The sequence below is a fragment of the Trichechus manatus genome, unplaced genomic scaffold (assembly GCF_000243295.1).
Source record: "Trichechus manatus latirostris isolate Lorelei unplaced genomic scaffold, TriManLat1.0 scaffold00132, whole genome shotgun sequence".
Lineage (NCBI taxonomy): Eukaryota > Metazoa > Chordata > Mammalia > Sirenia > Trichechidae > Trichechus > Trichechus manatus.
This window is the reverse complement of record NW_004444068.1, coordinates 7,724,212-7,743,339: the sequence shown is the minus strand read 5'-3', so window position 1 is coordinate 7,743,339 and position 19,128 is coordinate 7,724,212.

Below are 19,128 nucleotides of genomic sequence, written 5' to 3'. Positions count from 1 at the left end.
TATATACATATGAGAAATATGTATATATATGAGATATATATATAGAGAGAGAGAGATGGCTAAAAACTAAGGGCAATCAGAAATCAAAAGCAATATATATATATATATATAGAGAGAGAGGGATGGGTTTATGTCAAAGGGACACAGGAGCCAACTGAAAGAGCTCACAAACGCCAAAGCTTGAACAATCTGAACATCAAAATAAAGTAGTATTGCATCATAACCCAAAGAATAAAATAAATATCTATGAGTCCATACTGATATAAATCAATGATTGAATAAATAAATAAATGAGGGAGAATAGCCAAATCTCCTATTCAGAAGAATTCCAAATAAATTATGTAGATACTCCACCCTAAAGAATGGGGATCATAACTCCTCACTCTTCAAGTGTGGGCTGTGCATAGTGACTTTCTTCCAAAGAGTACAAACACTATGTTGACCAGGTGATCAAGGTCAACATAAAAAAAAAAAACCAAACCTATTGCCGTCGAGTTGATTCTGACTCAAGCTGATCATATATACCCTTGATATGATGAGATGAAATGGCACTTTATTTCTGTGATCACCCTCCCAAAAATCCACAACCCCAGTCTAATCATCCAATAGAAAGGCATCTTTCAATATACCTGACCAGTACTCCTCAAAACTGTCAAGGTCATCGAAACAAAGGAAGTCTGAGAAAGTGTCACAGCCAAGAGAAAGCTAAGGAGACATGACAACTAAATGTAATGTGATATCCTGGATGGAATTGGAACAGAAAAAAGGACATGAGATATAAATGAAGAAAATCTCAATAAACTATGAGTTTCAGTTAATAATAATATATGAAAATTAGTTCATTGATTAAAACAAGTGTACCCTACTAATATAAGGTGTTAATAATATATTAACATTATGCTAATAATATATTAACATAATAATATGTTAACATATATTAATAATATATTAACAAGTAGAGGGAAGAAACTCTGTACTATCTACTCAATTTTTCTGTAAATGTAAAACTGTGCTAAAAAATAAAGTATATTAATATTTTTTTAAATCTAACACTGTAAAAGAGAGGTAATAATTGCTTCCTCACAGTGTTGTTCTGAAAAATGAGGATTCTTGCTGTCATATGGAGACTAGATACCTTGACTGACCTTCCTAATAACAATATGCAAAGAAGGCGGAGAAAATATTTGAAAGTTCTTTTCAAATTCATACTATGTTGAGGAAGTAAAGATTCCAAAAAGGCCAAAAACTAAGGGCAATCAGAAATCAAAAGCAATAAGCAAAACTCACTTTTAAACAGAGGGCATTTGCCAAAGCCCTAATCAAATCACTGTGAGCTTTGTTCTTTGGTTATTTGTGCTTTTAAATCATTGTAAATATATCTTGTCATGGATTGAATTGTCCTCCAAAAATATGTGTATCAATTTGGCTAGGCCATTATTCCCAGTATTGTGTGATTGGCCACCACTTTGTCATCTGATGTGATTTTCCTATGTGTTGTAAATCCTATCTCTATGATGCTAATGAGGTGGGATTAGAGACAGTTATGTTAATGAGGTAAGACTCAATCTACAAGATTGGATTGTGTCTTGAGCCAATCTCTTTTGAGATATAAAAGAGAGAAGGGAGCAGAGAGGCGGGGGGACCTCATACCCCCATGAAAGTAGTGCCAGGAGTGGAGCCTGTCCTTTGGACCCAGGATTCCTGCACTGAGAAGCTACTAGACCAGGGGAAGATTGATGACAAGGACCTTCCTCCAGAGCTGACAGAGAGAGAAAGCCTTCCCCTGGAGCTGATGCCCTAAATTTGGACTTGTAGCCTACTAGACCGTGAGAAAATAAACTTCTCTTTGTTAAAGCCATCCGCTTGTGGTATTTCTGTTACAGCAGCACTAGATGACTAAGACATACGCATAACACAACATTTTTCACACATGATACCAATCACATCAGTCATGTTATGCAACCATCACCAATATTCGTTGCCAATTTTTCTATCACCATAAACAGAAAGTCAATGCTTCCTAAACCATGACTTCCCTTTCCCCCTCTCCTCCCTCTCCTGGTAACCACTAATAAATACGTTTGCCTATTCTAAGTACCTCATGTAAGTGAGCTTTGGTTTTCATAACCTAGAACGGTGTGGGAAAGGAATCGAAGCCTAAGGCATCTAATAGGAAAACCCCTACAACAATCTGTGAACCCAAAGGGCTATGACTAGAAGTAAACCTGCACCTCAAGAAACAGAAAAGGAAAATTGCCTGACAGTAACTTGTGAATAGGTAAAAAAACAAACACTCCCCATAATAGTTTATAAATTGTAAACCAGACCCACAGGAGTTTAGAGACCAAATCTATATGCTGTCCTCAGAAAACTCACTTTAAATATAGAGACACAGACAGGTTAAAAGTAAAAGTGTGAAAAAATATGTATCATGAAAAAACTAATGATAAAAAAGCTGAAGTAGCTGCACTGATAATGGACAAAGTAATTTTGAGAACAAGAACTGTTACAAGGGATAAAGAGAGGCATTTCATAATAAAAAGGAGTGAATTTATAAAGATGACATAATAACCCTAAACATGTATACTCTTAAAGAGAAGGACCTCAAAATACATGAGGCTAAAATTGATAAAACTGGGGGGAAAATAGACAAACCACAATTATAATTGGAGATTTCAAAACTTCTTTCTCAGTAACTGATAGAAAAAAGAGGACAATAAATCAGTAAGGGTAGAAAGGACCTGAATATCATTAACCAGCCAGCTGGACTTATTGGACATTTTATAGAACACTCCACCCACCAACAGCAGAATCCACATTCTTTTCAAGTGTCCTTAGAAAATTCACCAAAAAAGGCCAAATTCTGGAACATACAATCAGTGAAATTAAAAGGACAGCTGTAATACAGGTATGTTCTCTGACCACAGTGGAATTAGATTATAATTTAATAAAATAAGGATATCTGGAAAATCCCCAGATATTTAGCAATAAAATGAAACACTTCTAAATAAACCATGGGTTGAGAAATAAATCAAAAGGGAAATTAGAAAATACTTTATTTGGATAAAAATTTTTAAAAATATCAAAATTAGTGGTATGTAGTTAAAGCAGTGCTTAGAGGGAAACTTCTAGCATTAAATGCTTAAACTAGAAAAGGAAAAAAAATCTAAAATCAATTATCAGTGATTCCACTTTAAAAAAACTAAGAAAAAAAAATGAATGGATTAAACTCTAAGTAATCAGAAGGAGGGAATTAATAAAGATATGAGTAAAATCAATGAAATAGAAAATGGATAAATATAGGAAAATAAATGAAACCAAGAGCTGGTTCTTTGTAAATAATTAATAAAATTGATAAAAATCAGGCTTCAATAATCAAGATTACAAAGGAGAAGACTAAACTTAGCAATATCAGAAAAGAGAGTATCTCCAAAGATCCCACAAATATTTTTAAAATAATATTGTTGTCCCACGCTTTTATAATTTTCGGTAAGAGTCATATAAACACTGATGACAGGTTTTCGTATTACTGTAAATTTTCATAAGAAAGTAACTAGATGAGGTATGGCTGGGTTATATCTAAGTAATATGTTTAAACTTATGAGAAACTGCCAAATTGTTTTCCAGAGTGTCTGTACCATTTTGCATTCCTACCAACAAGGTATGGACTCCAGTTGCTCTACAGCCTCACCAGCATTTGGGTATTTTTATTTTAGCTAATCTAATAGATTGTAAGGAGCCCTAGTGGCGCAGTGGTTAAGCTCTCAGCTGATAACTGAAAGTTCGGTGTTCGAACCCACCAGCTGCTCCGAGGAAGAAAGATGTAGCAGTCCGCTTTCTGTTAAAGATCACAGCCTTGGAAATCCTATTGGCAGCTCTTCTCTGTCCTGTAAGGCCGCTATGAGTTGCAGTCAACTCAGTGGCAATGGGTTCGGTTTTTCGGGATAATAGGTTGTGCAATGGTATCTCCTTGTGCTTTTAATTTGCATTTTCCTAATGGCTAATAATGATGATTATTTTTATATGTGCTTACTTGTCACCTACTTATCTCCTTTGATGAAGCATTTGTTCAAGTCTTTTGCCCATTTTTTAATTATTTCTTTTCTTACTGCTGAGCTTGAGTTTTGAGAATTTGTATATATTCTGAATGCGAGTCCTTCGATATGTGATTTGCAAATATATTTTCCAGTCTATAGCTTGTCTGTTAATGCTCTTAACAGTGTCTTTTGCAGATCAAACGTTAATTTTGATGAAGGCAAATTTATCATTTTTTTCATTTATGTTTATCCCGGGATTGCAAGGACTGGTTTACTATTTAAAAAACCAGTCAACGTAATCCACCCTATTGACAGTATAAAGGGGGAAAAAAAGATCATATCGAGTGAAGCAGAAAAAAAAACTCTCTGACAAAATTAAACACCCACTCATGATGAAAACTCTCAGCAAACTACAAGTAGAAGGGAACGTTTTCAACTTAATTAAGAGCATCTACAAAAAAAAAGAAAAAGAAAAAAAAAAAAAGACAGGGTTGAAAGTTTTTATCATGAGACCTGCCCCTATAAGAAGTGCATCATTTTTGTCTGGTTGCTTTCAACAGTCTTTTCTTTGTGTTTTGTTTTCAACAATTTGGTTATGATGTATTTGGACATGGATTACTTTGAGTATATCCTATTTGAGATCTCTCAGCTTTCTGAACCTGTAGGTTTCTGTCTTTTTACAAATTATAGATAGGGAAACTTTTAGTCATTATTTTTTCAAATATTTTTCTGCACCCCACTCCTTCTCCTCTCCTTTGGAAACTCTTTGATGTTATAAATGTTAGACCTTTTAGTATTGTCCCATCCCACAAGTTCCTGAGGCTCTGATAATTTAATTTCAACCTTCATTCTTTTGTTCAAATTAGATAATTTCTATTAGTCTATATTCAATTATAACTCTTTCATCTGTTATTTTTATTCTGCTATTAAGCTCATCTAGTTACTGACTTTTTCTGTTCCAAAATTCTATTTGGTTCTCCTTTATACCTCCTATTTCTTTCTTGAGACTGTCTATCTTTATATTTATTTCAAGAGTTATCTCCCTTACTTGGAATTTACCGGGGCTCCTTCTTTAAAGTCTTTCTCAGATTGTTCCAATATCTGTGTCATCTTGATGTTTGCATATGTTGATTGTTTTACTCATACGAGTTGAGATATATATGGCTCTTCATATGCCATGCAATTTTGGATTATGTCCTGGACTTTTTGAATATTATTTTATGTGACTCTGGGTCTTGTTTAAATCCTATAGAGAATGTTGATATTTTTACTTTAGCTGGCAATTGACCTGTTTGGATTGAGGCTGGAGCCAGATAAGTCTTCTATGGGTTGTGGTTCCAATGTCAGTTCTGTTTTTCAAAGTCTTTCTGATGCTATGTGGATCTGTTCTGCATGTGTGCCATCCAGTGTAGCCTGTCTGGGCCTCGGGCAGTGGTATAGTGCATAGTGCAGTTCTCAAAATCTATGTATGCTTTTTAGGATTATATCCACACCTGAATAGCTTATGGTTGAGCCCAGAAGTTTATTTACAACTTTAAGGGGTCACTTTCCCAAACTCTTCCCTTACTAGGATCTCCTGGGTACTTCTGTTTACCTTGTTGGTCCTCTGTCCAAAATTTTTTTTTTTTTTTTTTTTTTTTGGCGCCCTAGTGGCACAGTGGTTAAGAGCTCAGCTGCTAACCAAAAGGTCGGGGCAGTTTGAATCCACCAGCCGCTCCTTGGAAACCCTATGGGGCAGTTCTACTTTGTCCTACAGGACCGTTATGAAGTCAAAACCACTTGAGGGTAACAGGTTTGGTTTTTTTGGTTTTGATCCAAAACATTGGGGCTTTAATTACACAGTTCTGCCTCATAATTCCCACGGCTGTGCCCACAACTGGAGTCAAACTACAGGAGGGAAAAAACCCTGTTCACACTTCCCTCTGGCAATCACAACCCCTCTGACTGGAGAGGGAGGTTTCCTACCCTTAGTTTGGGCTCCTGTCAGCTCTGATGGGCTCTACAGCTGCCACTCCCACAGGCCTGCTGGAGAGCAAGATAATGAAGAAAATAAGTAAATAAACAAACAAACCAAAAAGGGAGGTTTCTGCATTGTTTCTTAGCTTTAGGAAACTCCTTTACTGCTCCTTGAGCCAGAACAGGGGTGCTTTTTCTTCCACGGGTCTGGCTGCTTTGAGCTCAGCCCAGAAGAAACCAAAGTAAATACATAGTAAACTCATTGCTGGTTCGGTGATATTTTGGATTCTTGTATTCTTCCTCAATTTTAACCTTTCTCAACACAATTTACTTTCCACAGTCCTCAAATAGCCGCTTCATGCATTTTGTCCCTGTTTTGTAGCTGTGCTCAGTGGGAGAAATAGAATTTTGCAATCTCTGTTTTGCCTGGAACCAGAATACTCTACAGAAATTACTTTTAACTTAGAGACCTATACATTCCTCAGACTTCTGAAATAGACTTGTGTTATATGTTTGAATGAAGTTGGAACTCGTAAAGTTTAGCTTTCATTCCGACAAAGCTGAGGCCATGAAAACTGTTTTTATGCCGCATTACAGCTATTAATATTACCTTGGCCTCTATCTAAGGTCACTGCTAACAGCGTACATATAATATTTGTAACTGCAATCAGTACAAGAGCAATACACATTGCCCAATGACCCTTTGCAAAGTTCCATGGGAGGGTTTTGCTTGCTTATTTTTAATTAATACAGTACTAGGGGTAAAAAAATGTTTCCTTTAAAGAAATTGTTATATGTACAGCTTTCCAATATCAAGAGCTCTATCATGATTATACACCTTGCTTTTTCTGGCTACCAAGAAGCTCAGAGACAAATCTGAAGCCTTATCATAGGTGCCATAATTATATTATTCTAGTTATCCTGCTTTTAATTTTCTATTCTTCCTTGTATGTTTTATTATTTCATTGAACATGAATTTGGTGTGAACGTCCTCAAATCCTTTGCAGAATGAGGCAGGGAATAAATAAATAAAATATAATATAGTATTGTATTATATTATGATACATTATATTACATTGTTACATTAATTTATAATTAATAATTATAATAAATTAATGCAATGTAAGGTAATATAATATGTAGATAAAACCTTAATTGGTCCTTTTCTAGGATTTTGAATCCAACCAATGGAAATTATTTTTTTAATCTGAAATACTTCCTACAAGCAGCAAGATATTTTGGGTCTTGCCTGATTATTTCATGTCCTAAAGCATTTTCCTCCTACGTTTCCAGTGACATCTGCAAATGCTAATGGAGTTTGTCTCCAGGATGGGGATCATTAAGTCAAAGAACTGAAACAAAATGGGCAATGAAGAAAGAATTTGTTTACGCCCATAACAATAGGCAGTGATGCTAATGTGCACGGCAATTTTTACTGAATTTATGCAGCACACTACAGCATCTGGAAACTTCTTGCTTGATTTTGGGATGCAATCAGTTCGAAACCTTAAAGACACTCTTCAGGGTTTATTCTCCTACTGATTAGAATTAAAAGAAGTTGCCCACATGAGAGCCTGGGGCACTGGTAAGAAGTTAGGGACCCTGAAGTATTTTTCTCAGTGATGAAAACAAAAAGCAAATACAGTGAAACTCACTTCCCAAGAGAACTTAAGAGCAAAGTCTCCCACGTACCCACTTGCAGCAAAATTTCTTAAGTTTGGAATGTGAGTTTTCTAGAAAATTGGGTTAATGTCAGCACCAGATGGGGTTGATGGGGTTCTATTTATTGTCTCTATGTGACCCTCACTCCAGACAGTGTCTCCTCTCCAGAGCCGGAGCCCTGATGGAGTATCACTGTGACCTTCCCAGTGCTTCTGTGCCTCTCTGCAGTATTTCTCAGTAAATAAACCAGCCTCTCTGCATGGCATACACTGCTGTCTTGGCCTCAAAGTCAGTCTGGCTCCTGCCCTCTGATCAATTCACTCTGCTCTCCATTTTCTCTTCCTAGACAGCCACCAGAAAGAAACTGCCTTAAAATTCATTTATGTTCCCCCTTCTTCCATCTTTCCATTTTCTTTTCAAGGCACATTGTCATTCTCATTAGCTGCCATGGTTCTCCTTGTTCTGAAGTCTAGATACACTCACTGTGTCCAGTGAAGTCCTGATGGGCTCCATGCATCCATCCTTCCTTTAGAGGCTCTGTACTCTCTCAGTACTGCCAAGGTGGACCGCTATCCTCCATCATTATATGTCGCATTAGGGACCAATGTCGAAACTGAGCAGAAATCACACAGGTCAATAAGCCTATCGATAAAGAAGGAGATTCAGGGCATAGGATGATCAGTTAGTAGGAGATTGATTCTCACAGTAGGCAACCCAAACACCAAAGGACTATGTCCTCTTTTCTACTGAGAATGGAAACAGCCATCAATCCCCAGTGCCTTATTCTCAATTTAGGAGTTATTTCGTAACTATCCTACCTGGCTCCCTTCCAGAACCCAAGTAATAAAGCAGCTGAATGGATGGACCTAGAAGCCACAGTGAGGAGCGTGAAGAGGCTTTAAAGCCCTTTGAGTCCAAAATCCGTATTTTCTAAACAACTGTAGGTGAGACCCTGAGAGGTAACTTGACCAAAGTCAAAGCAGGAATTCAAACCCAGGATGTCCAGGTCTCAGCCCACCATCTTTCTGTAAGATTATTATGCTTCTTTTCTACACCAGGGAAATTTCCTCCTTAAACTGCCTTGCTACTGACTTCTGCTATTAATATCACCAGCAACCTCCAGGACATTTTGAATATTTGTCTTCCCTTTGTTCTTCATTTAAATTACTTTTCCATTCTATTCATGAGTCAGCCAATTCAACAGCAACTAACAACAACACAGACTACACGCACTGTAAACGCCCTATAAACGTCTGTTGGATGGTTGATTTGTTGATTAACTGATTGACTGTGTAGTTGACTGATCAATGATCCAAAAGAGAAGTGGCGGTCCTTCCTTCCCGATAAGAGGTGATAAACATTTTATCAATGAGGTATTAAGGCCTAGAGAGGTGAGGTGGCTAGTGCCCTAATATATAACTCACAAGTAGCCCCAGAGTTTGAAGTTAGTTTTTCAGAGCACAAATTGAAGATTATTTTTTATGATACTGTGCTTATTCATGCATCAACCTTTCTGGCAGCCCTGATAGTACCACGTGAACAATATCCTGAACATTAGGATATCTCTACAACTGCCAAAATATAAAGCGTCCCAAAAATACATCTCCCATTGGAGTATATATAACCAGGACAACATCAGGACCAAGAGCAAGAAGTAAAGATATCTTCCACCTGTTAATCCTTTTTGAACCTTCATATTCTAGCTGTGGTTAATAAAATAGAAGATAGATAGACAGACAGACAGGTAGATAGATAGATAAAAAAAGAAAAGAGGGAAAGAAGGAAGGAAGGAGGGAGGGAGGGAGGGAGACAGGAAGGAAGGAAGGAGAGGATATAAAGATGATAACAATCATTCTCAAATAATTAGGTAGAAAAAACTAAATTCCTGTCGAGAAAAAAGAGGTAGAAATTCTATTTTTTTTTTTCTTCTTCCATAGTTATTTATCCCACAGTCGTTTACTCATTCTCTTTTACTATCAGGCTTCCATAATCTAAACACATGTTGATAGCAATTTTATTTCCTCTTCTATGCGGTTGTTGTTATTGGGTGCCATCGAGTCGGTTCTGACTCATAGCGATCCTAAAGGACAGAGTAGAACTGCCCCATAGGGTTTCCAAGGAGCGGCTGGTGGATTCGAACTGCCAACCTTTTGGTTAGCAGGCAAGGTCTTAACCAGTATGCCACCAGGGCTCCCTTCTGTGTGGTAGGTAGGTGAAAAACAATTCTGAGAATAGGCTCAAGGAAAGTAACAGTCCTTTTTGCCCACATTGGTCTTTAAAAGTTACATAAGCACTTTGCGTGACATTGGCATTGAGTAGGATTCCAAAAAAAAAAAGAATTAAAAGAAAAAATATCTCATTTGTAGATGGGTGTCAGAATTTTGGAAGTAATGGAATACCTAATTCAGTGAAAATAGGCACTGATTGCTAAAACCATTTGCTTGATGAGTACAAATAAGACTGGGTAGCAGAGATACAAAAAATGGCAGTGGGAGTGAATCTGTAGGTGGTCCTAAAACTTAGAATGAAGAAACTGAAGCTGATGGGGCAGAAAAATTGGAAAAAATGATGTCTAAACGAGTCACATTTAAACACCTACTCTATGAAAAAGACTTAGCAACAGAATTTTAAAGTCAGTTAATGGCGCCCATTTAAAATAATAACTCAAGAAATTCTAAGTCAATGGAAGTGTTGCAATATGGAATAAAATGCCATCTAACTGTCACCACCTTCGAGAAGTATTTGCTGAAGTTTCACAAGTATATAGATTCAATATCTAGCAAGTCATTCCCTATGAGCTTATAAAATTTTACAAGTATTATTGACACAGAAAATAATGAAAGTAACAAGAAAGTAACAAGAAACTCTATGATATACATGTATGATTACATGGTATATTATATGTGTGTATGTATATATGTACATATATATTATATATATATATAATTACTGAGGTATCAAAAATAAGAAATGAGTTTTATTGGTCTTCTAGAGGTAAAGAAAGGAGCCCTGGTGGCATAGTGGCTAAGTGTTTGGCTGCTAACTGAAAAGTTGGCAGTTAGAACTCACCAGCCACTCTGTGGGAGAAAGATGTGGCAGTCTGCTTGCTTCCGTAAAGATTTACAGCCTTAGAAACCCTATGGGGTAGTTCTAGTCTGTCCTATAGCTTCGCTATGAGTCAGAATTGACTTGACAGCAGTGGGTTTGGTTTGATTTTTGGTTTAGTGATAAAGAAAAGTTGTCAACCTGCTCAGCTAGTTCCTTATGACAATCTGCAAGAAGACTACAGAATGTATTACATGACTATAGAGTTTTCCCTGTGCTAAACTAATTGACCTAAATCAACCTTTCACTCTAGAAAGGAAGAAGGGAGGGAGAGAGGAAAGAAGTGAGGGAGGGAGAGGGGAAGAGAAGGAGAGGGATCTAATGGAGAGACAGGCAGACACGAAGAACGTACAGATGGTTGACATAAAGGGAAAAGAAACAAGAGAACAATGTCAGGGCAACAAATATTGCCTACTGTGAACTTTCATATACACTCATTTAATCTGCACAGTAACCCAGGTATGTGACTATTATGAGCTTCATTTCCTAGATGAGGAAAACAAGGCTCAACAAGTATAGTCACTTGCTCATGTCTAACAAGTGATGGAGTCATATGTTCAACCCAGGACAGTGGCCCCACACCAAGCTGCCTCCTTAACTCCGGGCTCTACCTTGGGCTCTCCAACATGTTTCTGCTGCAATTCTGTGGGGCCATGGAGGAGCCCACTCTCTCTTCAGGAGGACAGGCTGTGCGGAGCATAGCTGATTGACAGACTCAATCTCCACACCTCTGGATCCACTGTAGCTTTCACACAATATTTTCCCCAGGTGTCTCCCAGACAATGACTGTACAGTGGAATATGAACCAGGCAATTCCTGCCAACATGAGATTCCTTTATGGGCAACTTTGGCACATGGACTCCCCATTAGCCTGGTTGAAACGTTCTCAGAACTGTGCTACGGTCAGAGGGTCTTACCCAATCCTTCCTACCCTCTCTCTTTTCACAGGTATCAGGTCAGCATTGCAGTCTGAAGACTCTCCTTGCCTACTCCTGCTCCCTTGCCTTTATTCTTCAAGGGCATTTCACCCAATAAACCTCTTGTATGTCAAATCTCACCTTTGCATTTGTTCATCAGAGGACCTGAACTGTCACAAAGGTATATCCACATGCATAATATTGCCCTGGGTAGATCCAGACTTTGACAGTCAGGATGCAGCCTAGATAAAAAAAGCTATGGATTCATGTACAATTCTCAGCACACTCAGTGTAACCATCAGAACAAACATGGTAGATCATAAAGCTGTCTACCAACACCACTACCACATATGATTAATCAAAATCCCAAAAGATAGAGCACTTCCCACTGGAAAACCATGATTACAATTAGACTTGACAATATCAAGACTCTTTGGGGTGAGTTATGATCTGAAAAAGATAGAAAGGATAGAGTACTTTCAGGTCTATCCAGTTCTGAAATTTAGAATAAGAATGGGCTGCTTAGGAGGTGATTCCAAAAAGCCACCCCCCTTTAGAGTATTATTGTCACTTCTAGGGTTCTTTAAAAGATTCTAGGATTTTCCCACACCTCTGAGAAGGACGATGGCATTGACACAAACATACAAATCTACACCAGCTCAATTCACAGCACAAACCTGCTCTCACCCCTCCCTTCAGTGGCTGTAAATTTGTTCTGTTAGCATCAATGGCTAACTCACATATTCTCACGTCTTAGAGGACCAAATGTGTCATAAGCTGGGGAAACGGAAGTACAGCAAGTCACAGCGTTCTATCTAATGAAAAATACCAGAGAATTTGCTGTGTTCACAACACTTTTCTTAAAATTTATACAAGATCAACATAACATTGATCATCCCAAGCATGAGAATGAAATAAACACATTAAAATAGAAAGTCCATACTCATATAATTTTAATAAATAAAATCAAATATATTGAACATATTTTCAAAAGGATTTGGTTAAATCACTGTATGCCTCAGTTAAAACTACTTCCTAATCTAGGGTTTCCACCTCCGTGCAAAAAGTGCCTTCTACTTTCCCCCAAAATTTACCCTTCCACAAAAGACTATCATCAGTCACACACTACTTTCTTTCTCTCATGTCCCATCCCCCTTCATTATATCCACCCAGCAAAGTTCCTAGTGCTCACCATTGTGCCACCTTTCTCCAATCTCTGATGTTTCATACTAGGCACAGCTGTCTTCTGCCCCACCCAGTTTCATTACAAATGAAAAACCAGTTTCCATTCAGTGGATTTCAACTCATGGTGACCCCATGTGTGTCAGAGTAGACCTGTGTTCCATAGGGTTTTCAATGGCTAATTTTTTTGGAAGTATATCACCAGGCCTTACTTCCGAGGCACCTCTGGGTGGACTCAAATCTCCAACCTTTCAATTAGCAGCTGAGTGCACAGAATTGGTGGCCAGGTGAAAATGTGTAACAAAAAGGTAGTAGGGAGGGTGTCATTCTCCTTTCAACACCCACACTGGCACTTCATAGTGAATGATGATGATGATGAAGAAGAAGAACGCTGCACTTGGAGCCATAGAAAAGAAACTATGGAAACAACTTAAACCAACCTCTTATAAACCCAAAAGTTCTTTGTGAAATAGGCAGAGGATAGGGACCCCCATTTTAGAAATTAGGTATTTTATGTACTGCCCACTAGATGCTCGGCTCCAAATCACAGTGAGTTAATAGGAGAATTTGAAGGACTCAGGCTCTTAATTGTGAATTCCACTCTAATTATTTGATTACAATGTCTCTGAATTCCACATTTCAAAGACTAACAACTAGATCAAATCTCAAATATAAACAATTTTATTTTTATTCAGAATTTTGTACTAAAAATAAAATTGATAAAAGTAAAGTGTAAATATTATAGTATAGTCAAATAATTTCATCATATAAAAGATGAAAATATGGTATTATAACTCTCGTGTAGAACTACTGCCCTCTTAACATTTTTAACCACCTGAATTTAGGCCAAAATCTTGAATGTCAACAAATCATCCTTTTGCAACAGTAACTTTTGATTTTCTTCTAAAAAATAATAATGAACCTTCCAAAGATATTATTTTAAAGATAAAAATACAATAAATGAATTTTGCATAGCTGAAATTACTTCAGTCTTCTGAAGCTCAATGAAATGAATTCCCAAGGACTGAAGTAAAAAGAATTCTTACACGCAACTTGGCATTTTCCATTTATTGCTTTGAGCTTTAAATGGCAAAGCATTATTCTTATTATTAATAATAGCACTGAGCTACAGAAACTTTAATGTAGGGATGTCGGTTACAACAGTTGTGCTTCCCTGTAAGAAAACGTAATATATAAAAATGTTGTTTATAAAGAACTGAGGACTGTTTGTTAATATTACCAAAGAATTATTTGCCTTAAGAAATGACTTACTGCAGAATGTTTTAGGTTGTATTATGTAACCTATCCAATATTAATTAGTAAGTTATTAAATGGAAAAATCTAAGCTACTTTCACCTAAAAAATGTTGAATACAGTTGCTTATGAAATGTCCAGGAATGGATTACCCAATAAGCAAACTAAGCACGTGCTTAGGGCATTAACAAAACAAGGGCACCAGTTGTCCAAAGCAAAGACCCACAGACGCCCAGCAGACAAAACACAAAGAAAAGCGAGTGCCACAGTGGAAGGGAACTAATAATTGGAATGTGGAATGTATGAAGTATGAAACTAGGAAGATTGGAAGTTGTAAAAATAAACTAGAACACTTGGAGATCGACATTCTAGGCATTACTGAGCTGAAATGGATTGGTACTAGCCATTTTGAATAGAACAATCATATGGTCTACTATGCTAGAAATGACAAATTGTAGAGGAATGGCACCAGATTCATCATCAAAAAGAACATTTCAAGATCCTTCCTGAAGTACAAAGTTTCAGTGATAAGGTAATACCCATATACCTGCAAGGAAGACCCGTTAATGCGACTATTATTCAAATTTATGTATCAACCACTAATGCCAAAAATGAAGAAATTGAATATTTTCACCAACTTCTTCACTCTGAAATTAATCAAACGTTCAATCAAGATGCATGCATAATTACTAGTGATTGGAATGAGAAAGCTGGAAACAAAGAAGGATCAGTAGTTGGAAAATATGGCCTTGGTGACAGAAACAATGATGGAGATCGCACAACAGAATTTTGCAAGACCAGTGACTCATTCATTGGAAATAACTTTTTCAACAACATAAATATCAGCTATACACATGGACCTCACCAGATGGAATACACAGGAATCAAATCAACTACATCTGTGAAGTGAGACAATGGAGAAGCTCAGTATCATCAGTCAGAACAAGGCCAGGAGCTGATTGTGGAACAATCAATTGCTCATATGCAAGTTCAGGTTGAATCTGGAGAAAATTAAAACAAATCCACGGGAGCCAAAGTACAAACTTGAGTACATCCCCACCTGAATTTGGAGACCATCTCAAGAATAGATTTGACAAACTGAACACTAATGGATGAAGACCAGATGAGCTGTGGGATGACATCAAGGACATCATACATGAAGAAAGTAAAAGGTTATAAAAAAAGACAAGAAAAAAAAAAAAAAAAAGACCAAAATGGATGTCAGAACAGACTTGCTCTTTAACATAGAGTAGCTAAAGCAAATGGAAGGAAATATAAAGTAAAGGAGCTGAAGAGATTATTTCAAAGGGTGGCTCGAGAAGACAAAGTAAAGTATTATAATGATGAAGATCAAAGACTATAGCCTTTAGCATGGACTACAACTCAACATAAAGAAGACAAAAATCCTCACAACTGGACCAATAGGCAATATCATGATAAATGGAGAAAAGATTGAAATTGTCAAGGATTCCATTTTACTTGGATCCATAATCAACCCCCATGGAAGCAACAGTTAAGAAATCAAACAATGCATTGCATTGGGCAGATATGCTGCAAAGGAGCTCTTTAAAGCAAAGACGTCACTATAAGGACTAAGGTGTGTCTGACCCAAGCCATAGTGTTTTCAATTGCTTCATACGCATACAAAAGCTGGACAATGAATAAGGAAGACCGAAGAAGAACTGATGCCTTTGAATTATGGTGTTGGTGAAGAATATTGAGTATACCATGGACTACCAGAAGAATGAACAACTCTGTCTTAGAAGAAGTACAGCCAGAACACTCCTTAGAAGCAAGGATGCCAAGTCTCCATCTCATGTACTTTGGAGTGACTAGTCCCGGGAGAAAAACATCATGCTTGGTAGATGGTCATCGAAAAAAAGGAAGAACCTCAATGAGATGGACTGACACAGTGGCTGCAACAATGGGCTCAAGCCTAACAACGATTGTGAGGATGGCTCAGGACTGGGCAGTGCTTTCATTCTGTTGTATATAGGGTTCCTATGATTTGAAACCGACTCTATGGCACCTAATAACAATGCTCATCAAAACATGTCAACAAAAGAGTATAAAGAGAAACTACTGACTGCAAAAAAAATTTTGGCTATGACAAATCTGACAAGGGTCTAATCTCTAAAATCTATAGAACACTTCAACACTTCAACAGCAAAAAGACAAATAATCCACTTAAAAAATGGGCAAAGGAAATGAACAGATACTTCACTGAAGACGACATTCAGGCGGCTAACAGACCCATGAGGAAATGTTCGCAGACATTAGCCATTAGACAAATATAAATCAAAACTACAGTGAGATACCATCTTACTCTGACATTACTGTCACAGATCAAAAAAACATAAAATAACAAATGTTGGAGAGGTTGAGGGAAGATTATAACTCTTATGCACTGCTGGTGGAATATAAAATGGTACAACCACTATGGAAAACAATATGACACCTCCTTTAAAAGCTAGAAATAAGAAATACTATATGATCTAGCAATCCCACTCCTAGGAATATATCCTAGAGAAATAAGAGCTGTCACATGAATAGACATATGCACACCTATGTTCATTGCAGCATTATTCACAATAGCAAAAAGATGAAAACAACCTAAGAGCCCATCAACAAATGAATGAATGAATTATTTTATATACACACAATGGAATACTATGTAACAATAAAGAACAATGACAAATCCTCGAAACATCTCACAACATGGATGCATCTGGAGGACATTATGCTGAGTGAAGTCAGTCAGTCACAAAAGGACAAATACTGTATGAGAACACTATCATAAAACTCAGTAAAAGGTTTATACACAGAAAGAACAATCAGTCATACCAGTAAAGAAATTACAGATCAAGTACTTCCCTATTCACGTGAAGTTTGCAAAACTGATTTTTCTAAGTGCAGAGGCCAGTCCTATGACAATGCTGCCAATATGTCACGGTGTTATAAAAGCATGCAACAGAAATTTTTAGAAAAAATGAATATGCCATTTTCATACCACGTGCTGTGCATTCACTTAATCTTGTAGGACGCAGCACAGTAGATTGGTGTCTGGAAGCAGTTGATTATTTTTCTACTGTTCAGTGACTCTACATATTTTTTACCACCTCTGCTCACCGATAAGCAGTTCTTAAAACATGTTTAGGTAATGATTGAGTATAAAATTGTCTTTCTACAAGTTGGGAAGTGCATACTGTAATAACAAGTGCAATCTTGGAATCGTACACTCAGATTCCAGATGCCTTAGAAAATATTGCTGAAGACCAGACACAAAAAGGCGATACCAACAAAGAAGCTGAAAACAATTGCCAACAAAATGCAAACACTAGAGTATGTATTTATGACTCTCCAATACTGACGTTCTTCATTAATTTGTGTTTTCAGTTCATGAGTTAAGTCAAAACCATGTCTTCAGTTTAAATATGACAACATACAATCTCTGTGAACTGAACTGTTTTCACAGTTATCAATCATATTTGAGTTGTGCCAATCACTAAATCCATCCATAGCAAACCTGAAATCAAACGATTTAGGCCTGAATAGTTTGCAAATAAAACAATATACAGAGATGACTGGCAGAGAATTACAATAGCTACTCCCTCTTATAATTTTATAATATTTATGTACTAGAGTATGTATTTTCATCGGACAAGTCAAGCTCTCCAAGATTCAGAAATAAATTTAAAGATGTGCACAGATCTCTACCAGTCATTTACAGGGTACTTACATACACTAAGAGAAGTATTTTGAAATTTTTGAAAACACAACAAAATAAATACTGTCAAATACTGATTTTCAAGTAGTTTACCGTCACAGAAGCATTAGAAAGAAACAAGTAAATGACGGAAGTTCTTCAAAAGTGTTGCGTGCCAGGATCAATTTCACGCAACCACATACTACACCGTCAATGACACACTTGAATCTTATATGAAAAGAAGAGCAAAAGTGTATGAAGTTCTTTCTGATAGACTTTCCTTCTTAAATAGTGTGGATATACCTGATGAAGAATGCATGAAGGCATCCAAGAAATTAGTAACAGGCTTATCTCGATAACTTAAATACAAATCTTTATGGAGAAGTGTGACAATTTCATTTCAACTATGTTCACACATTCAGGAAAGACAAATATTACATGTAGGCATACATGATTTCATAATAGAAGATAAAATACGATGCATATTTCCCAACATTGAAATTGCTTTAAGCATATTCTTTAATGATTACAAACTGCACAACAGAACACTCATTTTCATCCCTGAAGAGACTCAAAAACCCTCAGCAAACAATAATGATTCAAGAAAGACTCAGTTCATTATCCTTATTATGTATGGAAGCTGATATTGTTTGGCAGCGTAACTGTGACAAAATCATTCAAGAATTTGTAAGAGCAAGGAATAGAAAGGAATGTTTTTAATTATAACATGTTACAGATGAAAGATCTTTCTAAAAATAAATACAGTGATTTGTTGTAATATTTGTTTTCTGATCATTAAATTTTCTTTTATGACATCTTTTCATTTCTTCATTACAATTATAGCATTTATTGCAAAATAAGTATCAAAATTGAAGTATAAGCCATTTAAAGCAGTTGCTGAAAGTCAATTTTCTGTTGTGGGAGCTCAACAGAATTTTACGTTGATTGTTGAAACAACTAAGTTCACTGACTGATTTTCTTTGTCATAGAATATGTGTAATATTCTTTTGGTAGAAAATATGTAGTAAAAATCTTAGTATGCTGCATCCACTAAAAATTTTATAATCCAGTTCATCTCATTCTGCTAAAATGGTATACGCCACTTCTGTGTTCAATCACTAATATTATGTTGCTGTTGTTAACTGCCATCGAGTTAGTTCCAAATCATAAGGACCCTATGCCCAAAGGAATGAAACACTGCCTGGTCCTACACCATCCTCAAAATCATTGTTATGCTTGAGCCCATTGTTACAGCCACTGTGTCAATCCATCGAGGGTCTTCCTCTTTTTTGCTGACCCTCTACTTTAC